This window comes from Lonchura striata, chromosome 1 (assembly GCF_050655825.1).
Source record: "Lonchura striata isolate lonStrDom1 chromosome 1, ASM5065582v1, whole genome shotgun sequence".
Taxonomy (NCBI): Eukaryota; Metazoa; Chordata; class Aves; order Passeriformes; family Estrildidae; genus Lonchura; species Lonchura striata.
The window spans coordinates 104,257,776-104,271,805 of record NC_140703.1 but is presented as its reverse complement, the minus strand read 5'-3'; the positions used below and the strand labels follow the sequence as shown (position 1 = coordinate 104,271,805).

Genomic DNA, 14,030 nt, shown 5'->3' with positions numbered 1-14,030 from the left:
TATCCAAGTGAGTGTCATGCTTCTTAAATTGATTTTTTCATCTACTTATGATGCTGTTTCCTATATCTGACTTTGTAGCAACTTTGGTCATTTGCTCTGTCAAACTTCATTCTCCTGTTTTTGCCCACTCTGGTTTCAGCATAGAGGGATTTCTCATCATCTTTGGATGAATCTCAGCTCTAGGTACCCTTATGGGATTCTGTTTCAGTGGAAATTTTCCAGGAACATATAGAAGAGCTGGGCCTTCAAATTTTGTGCTGATCTCTTTTGACATTATTTGCTTGTTATTAGGGTCATATGAGGTGACTGACTTTAAGGGACACTGCACCAAGGATCTTTTGGGAGAACTGTTAACTTGCTTTTTTGGGAGAACAGGCAGCTCATCTGTTTTTCTCTCTAGACACAAATTTTTAATGAATTCGCTTATTTTTCTGTCTTAGTAACAGCCAAATGAAATTTTATCTTTCTATTCTTCTGGTTGCTTTCTAACATACATGGCAGGAGAAAGAGAACCTCTATTTTTCTTTCCCTGCTCTTAATGTCAAGAGGGCTTTTGAGAGAAGGAAATAGAAAAAGAAAAAAAAACAAACAACAAATAATAACATGGACTCAGTAATGGAGAAATATCTAATTGTTCAACTGACAGAAGGAAGACTCAGTAGAAGAGGAAAATGTGGATTGCTGTATTGATATGGCTGTAAAAGATGCAGTTCTAGAAACTAAAAATTCTTCTCATGTGCAAAGGTTGATAAAATGAAAATAAATTATCCTTGCACCAAAACATTTATTTCAGTCTTTTTATTTCCTTGCTCTTGCCTTTGATGTTGTCTGTATTTTAATAGTAATTTGCCTAGGGTTTTGGTTTATTTCTTGGGTTTAATCCAAATCCTGTTGGGCACGCTTAAAGAATATCACCATTCTGCAGCCAGTTGTATCTGATCCAGAGCCTGAAATGGTTAGTCATGCTTTTGTTACCTCAAGATTAGACTATTCAAACTCCTTGCTGGTTGGTTTCCCTGATAATGCCTTCTATGAACTCCTACTGTTACAAAATGTGTTTGTTGAAGTGATCCACTGGCTGCAAAGTCAGTGCAGTAACTATTAACTGCTTCAATAATTAAATTTAAATTATTCCATGAATCTGCAGAAAGCATGAATAGCCTCAGCATACCATATCCCTAAAAATTTCATTTTTTCACTACAGGTACAGACTGGGTCTTGCCTGCTTCAGCAATACTTTCATCTAAGAATTGTCTCTGTCATCTTCAGTGGACACTGGGCTAAGGTCAGTAACAAAAATGCAGCAGAGCTGGCCTATAACCAGGTAAATCTGTCAGATGTCACACAGGTAGCTTTCATGAATTATATAGAGCATTAATTTTAATAGTGTTTCATACTCACTCCAGCTGTTATAAGCCCACAGGTGGTCTTTAACTATGTGCTACAGTACAACAGAATGAATTCTTCTTGGCATTCAGTGTAAGTTTCATTAACACTTTTACTAGCACAAAATGGAATGAAGCAGCATGAATTTTAACACAGATGCTTTTTTAATTTAATAACAACAAACATAAGAATCTGTAGAGAAAAAACCCTCGAATTCACAGAGCTTCTAACTTTTCATCCGTGTGTGTGTGTGTGTGCTTATGAGAAACAGGGAGGCAGGGGAAGAAAAAAGTGCAAGGGAGGCAAGTGCTGAAACAGATTCAAAATTTCAGACTGGAAACTTAGATGTCATCAAGGCCTAAGTCAGTTAGAAATACAAGTCTACATTCTGACCTGACCAAATACCTAGTGAATTGGATGTTGTAGAGATGATTATTCATTAAAAATAAAAAAAATCCACTTTTATTTAACACCCTGTGGTAATGGTTGGGGGACATTCTGACACTGCCTGACTTCTAACTGTTGACCCTCCACTACACCACAACATCCATTCTCCCCCTGTCCCCAGTGCCATGAAGCAGCTGGCAGTGTTTACTGCCATACTGCCCTGGCAGCTCCACCTTTCATGGGCAGAAATCTGCCCTCTCTCTATGAGCTGCAAGTTGCCCCTTGATTTGCTATTCAAGTGTGAACAGCTGCATGAGTAACCATTTTTTCTAAGGTATAACAAGCAAAAGGAGTATAAAACTTTCAGATAGGTCTTTAGCACATTGCCTGTGGTGCTATACTTTCCCAGACTACCATACAATCAGAGAGAGCCTCTCAATACAGAAAGAGTAGAGGGAAAGCATCCCTTGCAGTAAAAACTAGCAGTGCCTCCTTATATGCTAATTAAGTGTTTTAAAATTGTGTACCCAGCTGTGTTGCACAGAATTGTGCAAATGGGGGAAGAATCAAACCCATTTTCAACTTTAACTTCTTCAGCATTTATTTGTATTGTATTGCCAGGGTATAAATGCTTTCATGTGATGTGCTTTCTGCAAATGTATGAAATGTTAAAGGGGCTGAATAATTTCATTGGAACCACACAGAGTCCACTACTCTTTCCATAGTTAATGCTTCAGAGCAGAAGTCTGAATGAGTAGCAGAGATTTATAATGTGCCCCAGAGGTCAAAACACCCCAGTTCTGGCAGAACAATGAAGGGATCAAATTCCAATGGAGAGTGGCCTCCCCTGAGTTCTTCTGGCCTCTGGTGACCCTGGCCATACAATGCAAGGGATTATTCACAAAAATACCTCAGTCCTTCTCAAGGGTTTTTTGTGGTTTACAGAGAAAAAGCCCAGACCCCAACCATGTGGGAGTACACTTGTTAAATCAACACTTCCATTTTCACTCAGAACCACGTGGATAGCAAAACAATCTCTGTTCTTCTCATTACTATGGCCACTTAAAAAAAAAAAAGAAAATACAAATAAATAAGAGATCAAACAGACAGCTGGACTTTCTGTAAAGTGTGCATATAAATGTCAGAGATTACTCTAAGGAGAAGTGCTGAATTAGGATGCCATAAGTGGCTGTGCTGAGAAAGTACTGCTGGAGATGGGATATGGCTCTGGTAAAAGCAACTTCCAGCACTGTCAAGTGACAAGTGTGGCTTGTGATAAGTAGAACATCTGGACACCCACAGCTAGATCCAGACTGGGCAACTCCTTGGACAAAAATGTTCATTACTCCATTTTCTCTCAACATTTTACTTCTGTCACAACTGAAATGTACCTCAGCACATGTGACCTGTCATATACTGTCCTCTGGCCAAGGCCTAATGTTGCAATAAATAAAAGAGGAAAAAATAATTTTACCAGAAATTACAGGAAATTTTCACTTGAGAGCTAACCTTTACTAGGGAGAGAGGTAACAGAAAGATTATCTCTGTGAATCAGTAATATAGGGTACTGGTACCAGCAGTTTTATAATAGTTTGGATCAAACTTCTTTTTTCTCCTTCTTTAAGAAAGGCCTTAAATTACTCTGGCAAAGACTAATGTCTGAGTGACCTTATCCATTCCAGTTGGGACAATAAAATCTTGTTTGTTTTCAGCAAAGTTGAAAGGCTGCTGGAAAAGAAAATTAGTGTTTCATACTGACTCGTTCACATCATCTGTAAGGGTTGTGTTCAGAGTTATCCAAGCTAACAGAAGCCAGCTAAAATTCAAATTGTTTTGCTAGAAATCCAGTACTGAAGGTGGAGAGATTAATGTAGTAAAAAAAAAGTCAACTGATGCAATCCAAATTCTGTGCTGAACATAAACACAAGTGTGACCTCAATAGGCAAAAATTAGTGTGTGGTAAACAAGGTCTTAGTAGCAAACAGAGTAAGGAGACAAGAATCTTGTCCAAATACTGACCCTGTGATTTTTCAGAAAAGAAAAAAAGGGCTAACTAAACCTTAATGTTTATTAACATCTGATCCTATTGAAGTATATACACCATCTGAACAGCAGCATCATGACCATTCATGAGGATTTGATATTTCATCCTTGGTGAACTCCATCACATTAGTGTAAATTAACAGAGAGATTTCATTTTGAAGGTACTGGCAGTTAAGCTGATTAATTTTGTCTTGCTCAGAAAGCAGAGTAATATGCCTTTTTTGTGTGTAGTAAATCGGCAGAAAGGACTTTGTCATCAACACATTCTGAATTCCCAAGAAGGAGAGCCATGCTCAAGTTAATGTCATCTGCAAATGCAGCTTTCCCCCTTAGCCATCAACCAGAAAGGATAGTGTTGAAAAATTGGTAATGAGGTGCAGTGTGGCTGCAGAAACAAGAGGAAACCATGCTGTGAGCCCTCCTTCAACTCAAATAAAACTCTCTGTCCCACTGAAGAGTTTTCTGCCAATACCAGCCTCCCTGGGATACTGGCAGTCACCAGAGGCAGCCAGTGCTTGGCGAGTGCACCGCATGAAAGGACTGATGGAAGACAATGCAGAGTATTGTGCATGGCTTATTAAACCTTGCCAATCTCCTCAAATAAAAGTTAGCTCAAGGCAAGGTCTGGCTGACAGCTGAACATGAGTCAAAAGTCCCACTAGGAATCTTGGTCTTTGTAATGGAGAGTGTTACAAATTCACTGAGAGAAACTTGCTCTTCTTTAGCAAAATCTTTGGGATTTTTGTACATAGTACAACTTCCCTCATGCTTGCCTTAACTCTGGTGTCTGGCTGTAGATTGTGATTCCCTAAATGTATCTGAACCCTAAGATATCAGCTCTCCTATGTATTTACTGCATATATACAGATTTTGGAAGCATGAGTATTTCTAGTTTTTTATTTGACTTGTACTTGTAGCCACAAACCTAATGAGATAAAATGGAGTTTGCAAATTGCATTTACAGCAGAACATTTATTTTAGGGCTGTTTAGGGTACCTTGAAAGTATTATTTTGGCTGTCCTGCAATCCACATGCAATGACACTAATAAACAAAGCAGACAGAAGAGTCAGCTACTGCTTTTGAACTACTCAGGCAAAAAAAAAAAAAAAAAAAAAAAGTAAGGAGTCTATAAAATAAAACAAACAGCACATAGATCAAGGAGGAAAATTAAAATAATTTAGGTATTGACTAAAAGAACTGCAATATTGAGTTTATAAAGAGAGAATGTTTTTAAGATGATCATAGGCCCTTTCTGAACCACCATCTCGAGCTGCCAACAGTCAGGACACATACATTAAAAATGAAGTCAGTGAAATCATGCTGAAAATAAGTAAATGTAACAAGTAAGTGAGAGCTAATTCATTTAATGAATAAGTGAAAATGGGTAAGTGTAAACGAGACCCACAATCGAGTTACTGAGGTAGGTTACTGGGTTAGTGATCTTGAGTTAAGGCTGTTATATAACAGTGCCCTTAATTCCCTCTGATGATATGCACTGGCTAAGTCAGAAGGTAAATATGTTAGAAAATGCTTTCAGCTATGCAGAAAACAGAATGCTGCTGTTGAACCATACCCCATTTTAAAATAAAGAAGTGTTCTGCTGCTCTGTGTGGTTTCTCTAAAGGAGATTTAAACACAGATTTTTCTTCTCCAGCCATTCCATACTATTATCCTTTATTATTCTCAATAATGAAATAAAATGCTTCATGCCGGGTTCTTTTTTTTTCTTTCTAAAAGTGATTTGAGGACTGCAGACATTTTAAAAGAGGTAGAGAAAACAGTGGGATCTTCTCTTAATCCGCAATATTAACATTTGGCAAAGATGAGTCTGCTTTTCTCGGCAGCATTAGTTTGAGGAAACTGGAAGCAATTTAAGAGAACACTATGGAAACCTCTTATTAAACTTCATGGTAATGTAAAAGGGAAGTCAAACTGACTTTAATAAACTTCCTGGAAAGGCTATTTTTTTAATACCTAGGCACTTTAGGTATGTTCAGGCACATGTGCAAGACAGCACTTAAAGGAGACAGAAGTCCTAAAAAATACCAAAACATGGAATCATTTAGGTTGGAAAAGACCTCTCCAATAACTGAGTTTAATCATTAACCCAGCACTTCCAAGTCCACCAAAAAACCATGTTCATGGGTGTCACACCTTCATGTATTTTAAATATCTTCAGGGATTTAAACCTTCAGGGATGAAAACTCCACCACTTCCCTAGCACACTGTTACAATGCTTGACAATCTTTTATTGTGATGGAAGTTTTTCCTAATGTCCAGTCTAAACCTTCTCTGGTGCAACTTCAGGCCATTTCTTCTCATCCTGTCTCTTGTTATATGGGAGAAGAGACTGACCCCCACCTTGCAACAGCCTCCTTTCAGGGAGTTGCAGAGAGTGAAAAGGTCTCCTCTGATCCCCCTTTCATCCAGCAAAAACAACCCAGCTCCCTCAGCTACTCCTCACCAAGTTTGTGCTCTGGCCTTTCCCCAGGAAAGGCCTTCTTTCCATCTTTCTCTGGACATGCTCCAGCGCCTCAATGTCTTTCTTGTAGTGAGGTGCCCAAAACTGGATGTAGGATTTGAGGTGTGGCCTCACCAGTACAGGGGGACAGTCCCTGCCCTGGTCCTGCTGTCACACTATTGCTGGCCAGGCCAGGTGCCATTGGCCTTCTTGGCCACCTGGGCACAGCTGGCTCATGTTCAGCTGCTGTTGACCAGCACCCCCAGCTCCTTTTCTGCAGGGCAGCTTTGCAGCCACTCTTCCCCCTGCCTTGACAGTTCCCTGGAGTTGTTGTGACCCAAGTGCAGGACCTGGCCCTTGACCTTGTTGAACCTCACACAACTGGTCTCAGTCCATTGATCCAGCCTGTCCAGACCCTTCTGTAGAGCCTTTCTACCCTTCATTGACACTCTCATTCAAGGTAGGGTTCTCTGCAAACTGGCTGAGGGAGCCCTTGATCCCCTCACCCAGATTGTTGATAGCAGTATTGATTAATATTGATTGATATTAAACAGGACTCACCCCAACACTGAGTCCTGGGGAGCATCGCTGGTGATCGGCACCAGCTCAGTTTGAGTCCATTCCCACCAATCTCTGCGCCCAGCCCTCCAGCAGTGTTTCACCCAGCCAAAAGCATACCCATCCAACCCAAGAACAGCCAATTTCTCCAGGAGAATGTTGTCCTACACTTTGAAGTGGTGTCAAAGGCTTTAATGAAGTCTAGGTAAAAAAGCACCTTTAGTACCAGAATATCCTACAGTCATTTCCATGGTAATATGCAGAGTCACCACTGTGGGGATCATCTCTCTTGATCACCAACATGTTTTATGTGCAGGCAAAAGTCTCTGTTATATGGGGGGTGCTATTTATTAAGGATTTGAGAGAACTGGTTTGCAACAGCAATGCATTGGGATAGCAACAGACTCGGTGGTGCAGATGGAAACTTGTGTCAAACATCAAAACTTGGGGTTGCAGATGGAAACTTGTGTCAAACATCACTGACTGCAACAGATGTCTTGCTACATGTGTGCCTTGTCTCCCTAGCAGAAAAATAAAACTTTTGGTGAAGTTTAGTTTAGAGCAAAAACTACATGGTGCTAGGTATGCCCTATTTTGCAGGTCTTACCTGGTCTATAAAGGGGAGCATGTACATAGATCAAAGACTTTTTGTGACAAGTTTTTCGTTTTTCTTTTTCAAAGCATGACAGATAACCCTGACTCAGAGCATTGCACTAAGCATCATGGCTTTAATGCCTAGGACATCAGGAAAGGAACTTTTTCGATAGATTGCTACAGGTTTTGCATCCATAAATCCACTATCTACAATCAGCTTCAATGCTGAAGTTTTTTGACTCATGCTGCCTGCTGGGCAGTACAGAAAAACAAAGTCCAAAGGAAAATCAATCATCGCTGAGAAGAATGTAATGCAAAGAAAGTTGGGTTCTTGACTTATATTGTTGTGCTTTTTGCTGGGGGGAACATGGCCATATAGAGAGTACAAAAGTAGTTTCAAGCAGTCAATACTCAAACACCCATAATTAATCCATAGACTCTGCTGTGTCAGAAGAATTTGCCTTTGTAATGTTTAATTTTTAAGTTTAATTTTAATCAGGCTGTAAGGGATATAAGTGAGTTTACATCAATTTAGTAGCAGCATTGGCATCAGCTTTGGCATGGGCACAAAACAAGCATTTTGTTTTAGTAAAGAAACATCTTGCTTTGCTTCATTTTCTGCATTAATTTACTGCTCAGTGCTGTTGCCTTTGGAGCCAATGGGAAAATCACATCCTGGCCTCTGTGAAAACAATATTGTATCTTCTATTTCGAACATACTAACCACATCAAGGTGTTCCTCACACTACGCAGGAATGAAATACTTCTGGAAGTTGTATTGGTTTGTATGAAAATTACACCCAGCCTTCTAATTATAGTCATTTAAATGCCCATGCTTAAAGGCAAATAAGTATGCCTGAAACTGCCCAAAGAATCACTTCTAATATGCTTCTTGATTTTAACCTTGCTGTTGAAATTTGAAAATAATGTATTTAATTTATTTATGTCAAAATATTAGGTTTTTGCCAAGCTGCACATTACTATTTTTATTATTAAAGAAGAATAAGAATTCAATTCCATATTAAAAAACCAAAAAAAATCACAACCACTTTAAGGAGTCAATTTTATACCATTGCATTTCTCAGTTCCAAAAATGAGGACAGCCTCATGGTCACAGTCCTGGGCCAAGACTTTAAATCTTCCTTTAACTTTGCTAGACAGTTTTTCTGAAGGTTTCATAATTCCATATGATGTCTCAATTTTTTATGCATTAGGAAGTTAAAAAATAAGTACTTTTTTTAATCCTACCAAAGTATTTCAAATTTTTGCTTGCCAATTATCTGCTCGTAACACAGCAAGGGCCCTATTTTTGTTGAAAATCGGTAAACATAAATGCTTGAATCTGCAACAAAACTAATATTGGTGGTTTTATTTTTCTGTGTCTTACATAATTCTCTCTTTCCTAGAAAGCACTAAAGACCTCATACAGCATTTCCAGCTGCTGATGCTTGCTTAAATTGGGCAATAATTTGCTCCTTATGCAATAGCTATGAACCATGCTTCCAGGGGACAATAATATCTTTTTTTAATCTGATCTTGACAATTGGAGAAAATGGCAGAAGTGCCAGGGCTTGATGAGAAATCACTGAAGGACAATCCAAGGCTAAAGTAATGTAATGTCTTTTTCGTGGATTCATTGCTGTCATCAAAGATTTTCATTTACCCTTTTGGTTTAATGATTCATAAGATCATTTGCAGTAATACCTGTGTACCTTTACTCTCTCTGTACATTTTTCTTCCTTTAAATGCCCAAAACTACCTGACAGTCTTGGTTCCTGGGGAGTTCAAATGCTGTGGGGTCTAAAGTGCACTCTCCAGATCCAGCTCACCAGTTCCATCCAGAAAAGCAGTAAAGGTACATACAGGTGAAAGTAGGTAAAGTTCAAATATGCTTCCATGCATTTAGTCCATTCTCACTGAAGCCACAAGACCAGAAAAATACTTTGAACATGCAAGCTGTCTTGCAGAATACCAGATACAGAGAACCAATATGTAATATATTGTATGGCCTCTATGCTTATAATGATGACAGTTTATATAGCCAATCTGCACACCTAGTATCTATAATCACTATCCCAAAGCAAGCATTAATTGTACATTCAGCCAACCTACTTTGTCTTGCCTTGCTTTTTATTCTTCTCTTCTTCCTTCTCTCTAGAAAGCTGATGTGGGTCTGAACTTCCAAATATGTGATCCAGTATTCCTCACACATAGAAATATGTGATCCATCCAGTGCTACTGATTGGCAATCAAAAGCATCATTTTGATTAAGTTTTAACAAAAGGAAGGACAAGAGTTACTGTGAGGCAATTACAAAATCCATAAAAATCAATAGGAATTTTTCACCTCACACCAAGCTCTGGATCAAAATCCATGTGCTTTAGTCACTGTGGAACACAAAATCTAGAAATCAAGCTATTTTGTGTCAGATGCTGATAGTTGTGCTATTCTCTGTTGATGGTATGATAATCAAAAGAGCTCTTGGAAATGCTTTTTAATGCCTATAAAACATAAAGTGCAATTTGAAAATTAATTATTGTAAATTTACATTTAAATGGTGAGGATTTTTTAGCTAATATTTGAGTTTAAGCTCCCCGTTCTCCTACTTACAGTATTTATCATTACATGCTCAATTTTTTTTTCATAAGATTTTAACCAAAAAACCCTAAATGATTCCCTGTTTGGATCATTGGAGTTTCAAGATGTTGCTTGCTCCAGAAGTTATTATATGACTCGTTACCATGTCAATGTATAGCTTATTCATTAATGACAATAGAGCTGACAAAGATCTAATTATATTGAAAATGTTTGTATCTTTTCCTTTCCTTTCAAGCAGGAGGATATTATCAAATTGATATTTCTTTACAAGATTTATTATTTTAGTCAGTATTAAGTAGACTCAGCTCTTCTGGACAAAACATTCCTAGATGTAGAGCCCCTTAGCCAAAAATTTGCACTTCATAGTTGAATACATTTACTAGTGAGCTATGTTTCCTGTTGTGCTTGGTACAATTGATGCTATTTGTATGTACAAACAGCTCTTTTTGTGACATTGCTCAGCTCAAAAGATTTTGGTTTGATACTTCAGAGAACCAAGCTGATTTGTTTAAATAAAGATAAGGACAACATGAAGTGTGTCTGGCATACCAATCCTGTTAAAAGCTGCTCTGCAGAGAAAATGCCTTTGAATATTTAAGATGCAGTTAAAAGAAAAATCATCGCTTGAAAGTTATGTATTAAGTCCTACTTTTAAAATGGCTGCACTCCCCACTGAATGCTCTACTTCTTATTTAGAAATTCTGAAAGGGTTTTCAGAGCTAGATGCTAAGTTCAGAGAATCATCCCCATCCCATCTGATTTGCATTTTCACTTCATTCAGTGCTGTGAGTACTTACACATAAATTTTGTTTAAAAAATTGATACCTGACAGTATTTTCATAGAAGGAAAGACCTGTTGTTTTAATTATCCTCCCACAAATTACTTACATGGAGGATTTTCTTGTCATCTCTGAAGTACAAATACTTCGAAGACATTGAGTGAATAAGGCATTTCATACCTCTGTGTCCACTGGAGGGTTAGACTAGAGAATTTCTCATGCACAAACACTTCATATGGTAAAACTGAGGGTGAATGAAGATTGCTGCTTTGTCAAATGTTGCAAATCTTGACAACTGATCTGATTACGTTTCAAAATAATACTTTCTTAAAATATTTTTAAAGTTCTTGATTGTTTTCAGTTTGAGCAGGAAAAAACATATAATTCTAATTCGTTTCCTTCCTTTGGAAAAAAGTCCCACCATCAGCTCTGAAAATTGAGGCTAAAAGCTCTACCAAAGGAAGAATTCTCCACTGCAAAGTATTTAAATTAGATTATTAGTGTTCTGTGGTACCAATGAGCTGTTGGTAGAAATCCAAAAGGCCTCATATATCCTCAAAGGAAAGGAGGAAAGGAAGATTTTATAGTGAGGAGATACTCAAGTTCTCCACAAGATAATGACCTTGGGACAAGCACTCTATGAAGATGAACAATTCAGGATGCCAGTGGACATCAGCAAAATATCGAGTCACAAAATACATGTTCTTGGCAAAGTCTATGCAAAAACTGTCATTCAAAACAATTTAGTTTAGGTTTTTCAGGATGGATCAAAAACCTTGGTAACAACAACAAACTAATTTCACATGTTCCAATTTCCAAGGAGCAAGCAATTCTGAAAACAGCCTTTTGGTTTCTCTCATTGTACTCAGGTTGCCAGGCTGTGGCAAGATGTATATATACACAGGTACTATACCTGTTCATGCATATGGTTATATATGTATATATAGACATATATGTACATGTGTCTGTCCCTCTGGCCAGGCCTGTTTCAGAAACAGGAAATTCCTTTGTGCCTTCTGTGTACAGGAGCCCTGTGATGCAGCATGGCAGACAGTCACCAATCCAGTTACAAAATTCCCACAATTTGTCTGAAGACCTTCTGAGACCTGTCTATATAAAGGTGGGCTGCTGTTCAGACGGTCTTCATCTCCTTTTCCATCTCAAGTGGCTCATATTGTTTTATTTCATGCTTATTGTCATTGTTCTTACTTTGTATCCCAACAGCATTTAGCTATTCACAAGGGCAAGGATCTCACTGATCAGCAAGATTATTCTGTTTATCTATCTTGATCAGCAAGATTATTCTGCCTTATCCCTCCTTTTTCTGCCTTTTGCATGGATATTTTGAAAGATCTTCATTGAAAGTCTCCACAATTTACTTGCCTTACACACATTCATTCTTCAAGAAGACCTCTGGTATCTCAGAAATGTTGCAAAGGCTTTGATCAACTGATAGCAGTGTACACCACATATCACCCCTCCCAACAATGTCAGCTATTTCCAACATGCTTTGTCTTGCATAACTCTGCTGTGAAATCTTAATAATTCTTTTCTATTTAAAGAAATTAAGGACGATCTTGGGCAACTCATGAAAATTTTAAATGGAAAATTCTTTCTGATAGAATTGATATTTTGCCTTCTAAAATACTCAATAACATCCATAAAGCTCATACATTATGTTTTTTGAGGAATGAGGAGTTAACAGTAGTCATTCACTAATGCTACCATGTATTCTAGCAGCAACTAGAAGTTATTTGACAGTTTTGAATAACTGGACAGTACAGTTATCTTTGAGAAATACTTCTAAATTTAATTATTTTCAAAATTACTATTATTTAATACCACATATAACAGTTCTCTATGGATAAACATGAGGCTTCATACAGACTTGACATATTATCATAGATCATAGACATCCAATGTCATTAGATTTTGAAATAATGGTTATCTCTGAGCATATAAAATGTAAAATCTGCATAATTGTAATTTCCACACAGAATTTATTCACCCTGCTCCCTCATGGATCCACAAACAGCATGCACATTCCCTCCCATCCTCATCTTGCTAAATGCACACATGCTTTACACATCTTATTACAGAATGGCCTTTCCAAAGAAGAGATATATTTTCTCTTCTTGTGAAGAGAAATGCTTCATTCTTGTGAATGAAGTGCTAACTTCATTCAAAAGTAGTAGAGCGTTTACTGTTTGGCACAAGATTGTCTCTATTTATTTACAAATAAATTTTTATAACATTAATTTGTAAAAATGTGAAAGATGGATATCTATTCATGACATGCATTGTTTTGCTGATTTTCTGGTAAGTTTTTCCATTTGTTCATACAAGAGCAAGGGTCTCTTCTATTGTGCTCCGCATGGTGTGTAACCTCCTGTGTGCCTTAACCTTCCTGTGCACAGCTAGTGAGACATAACAGCCTTTATTAAAAGCATGAGAACACGTCCAAACAATGCAAATGAACCAGAAGATCTTACCACCTTAAGTCCTTTAACAAAGTCCCAAGGTAGAGGAAACTGACCTCTGAAATTTATCTCAGCATTACAGTTTTCCTTCCAATCCAGTGGATACTTGACCTTCTAAATTTGACCCGATAAATCTAAATCCTTTTTTTCTTAAAGAGAAAGAAAAGCAAACCAACACAATGGCTTTTTTTCCTCCATTTTATGCACAAATCTAGTGAATTCCTACTTGCATGACTAGCAGAAATCCTTGATTCTTTTTATACTAGCAGCCCAAGGATAAGGAGACCACTAATGGTGTTTTTCCATATTTGAGTATGCTTACAGCTGTTTTCAGCTACAGGATATTTCTACTATCAAAGAGAGGAGTAAATCGAATTGAGTTCACATTTATAACACATGTTTTCCTATGGGGTTCTGTGCATATTTCCTTTGAAGTATTCTCCAGTCTTCTGGTAGATTTTTTAGTATATTTTGGTATGATGAGGGAGCTGACAGGATACTGAAGGTTTCAGGATTTAAAATCTGACCCAAAGCCCACAGAATTCTGAGGAATCTTTCTTCTGTATTCTGTGGGGTCTAAATCTGCTCCTTAAAAAACTTTCCTGAAGAATCCTGGGATTTTACACTCCCTGCTTTGGGGTATATTTGGTTCTTTTTACTTTCATTTCTCTCTTACTTCCACCTCTGCCAATTACTTTCTGCACAACTTCAGAAATGCTTTAAAATCCATGGCTGAAAAATAC

At 37.8% G+C, this 14,030-nt stretch overlaps 1 long non-coding RNA gene across 1 annotated transcript in view; it reads left to right on the top strand.

Moving 5' to 3' along the window:
* The window catches only part of LOC146768801 (uncharacterized), a 63,644-nt gene that overhangs the window by 10,088 nt on the left and 39,526 nt on the right, over nucleotides 1-14,030 (top strand). Inside the window, exon 2 of the long non-coding RNA XR_014949945.1 lies at nucleotides 1,205-1,285. This is a non-coding gene — a long non-coding RNA (uncharacterized LOC146768801). The remainder of the gene's footprint in view (nucleotides 1-1,204; nucleotides 1,286-14,030) is intronic.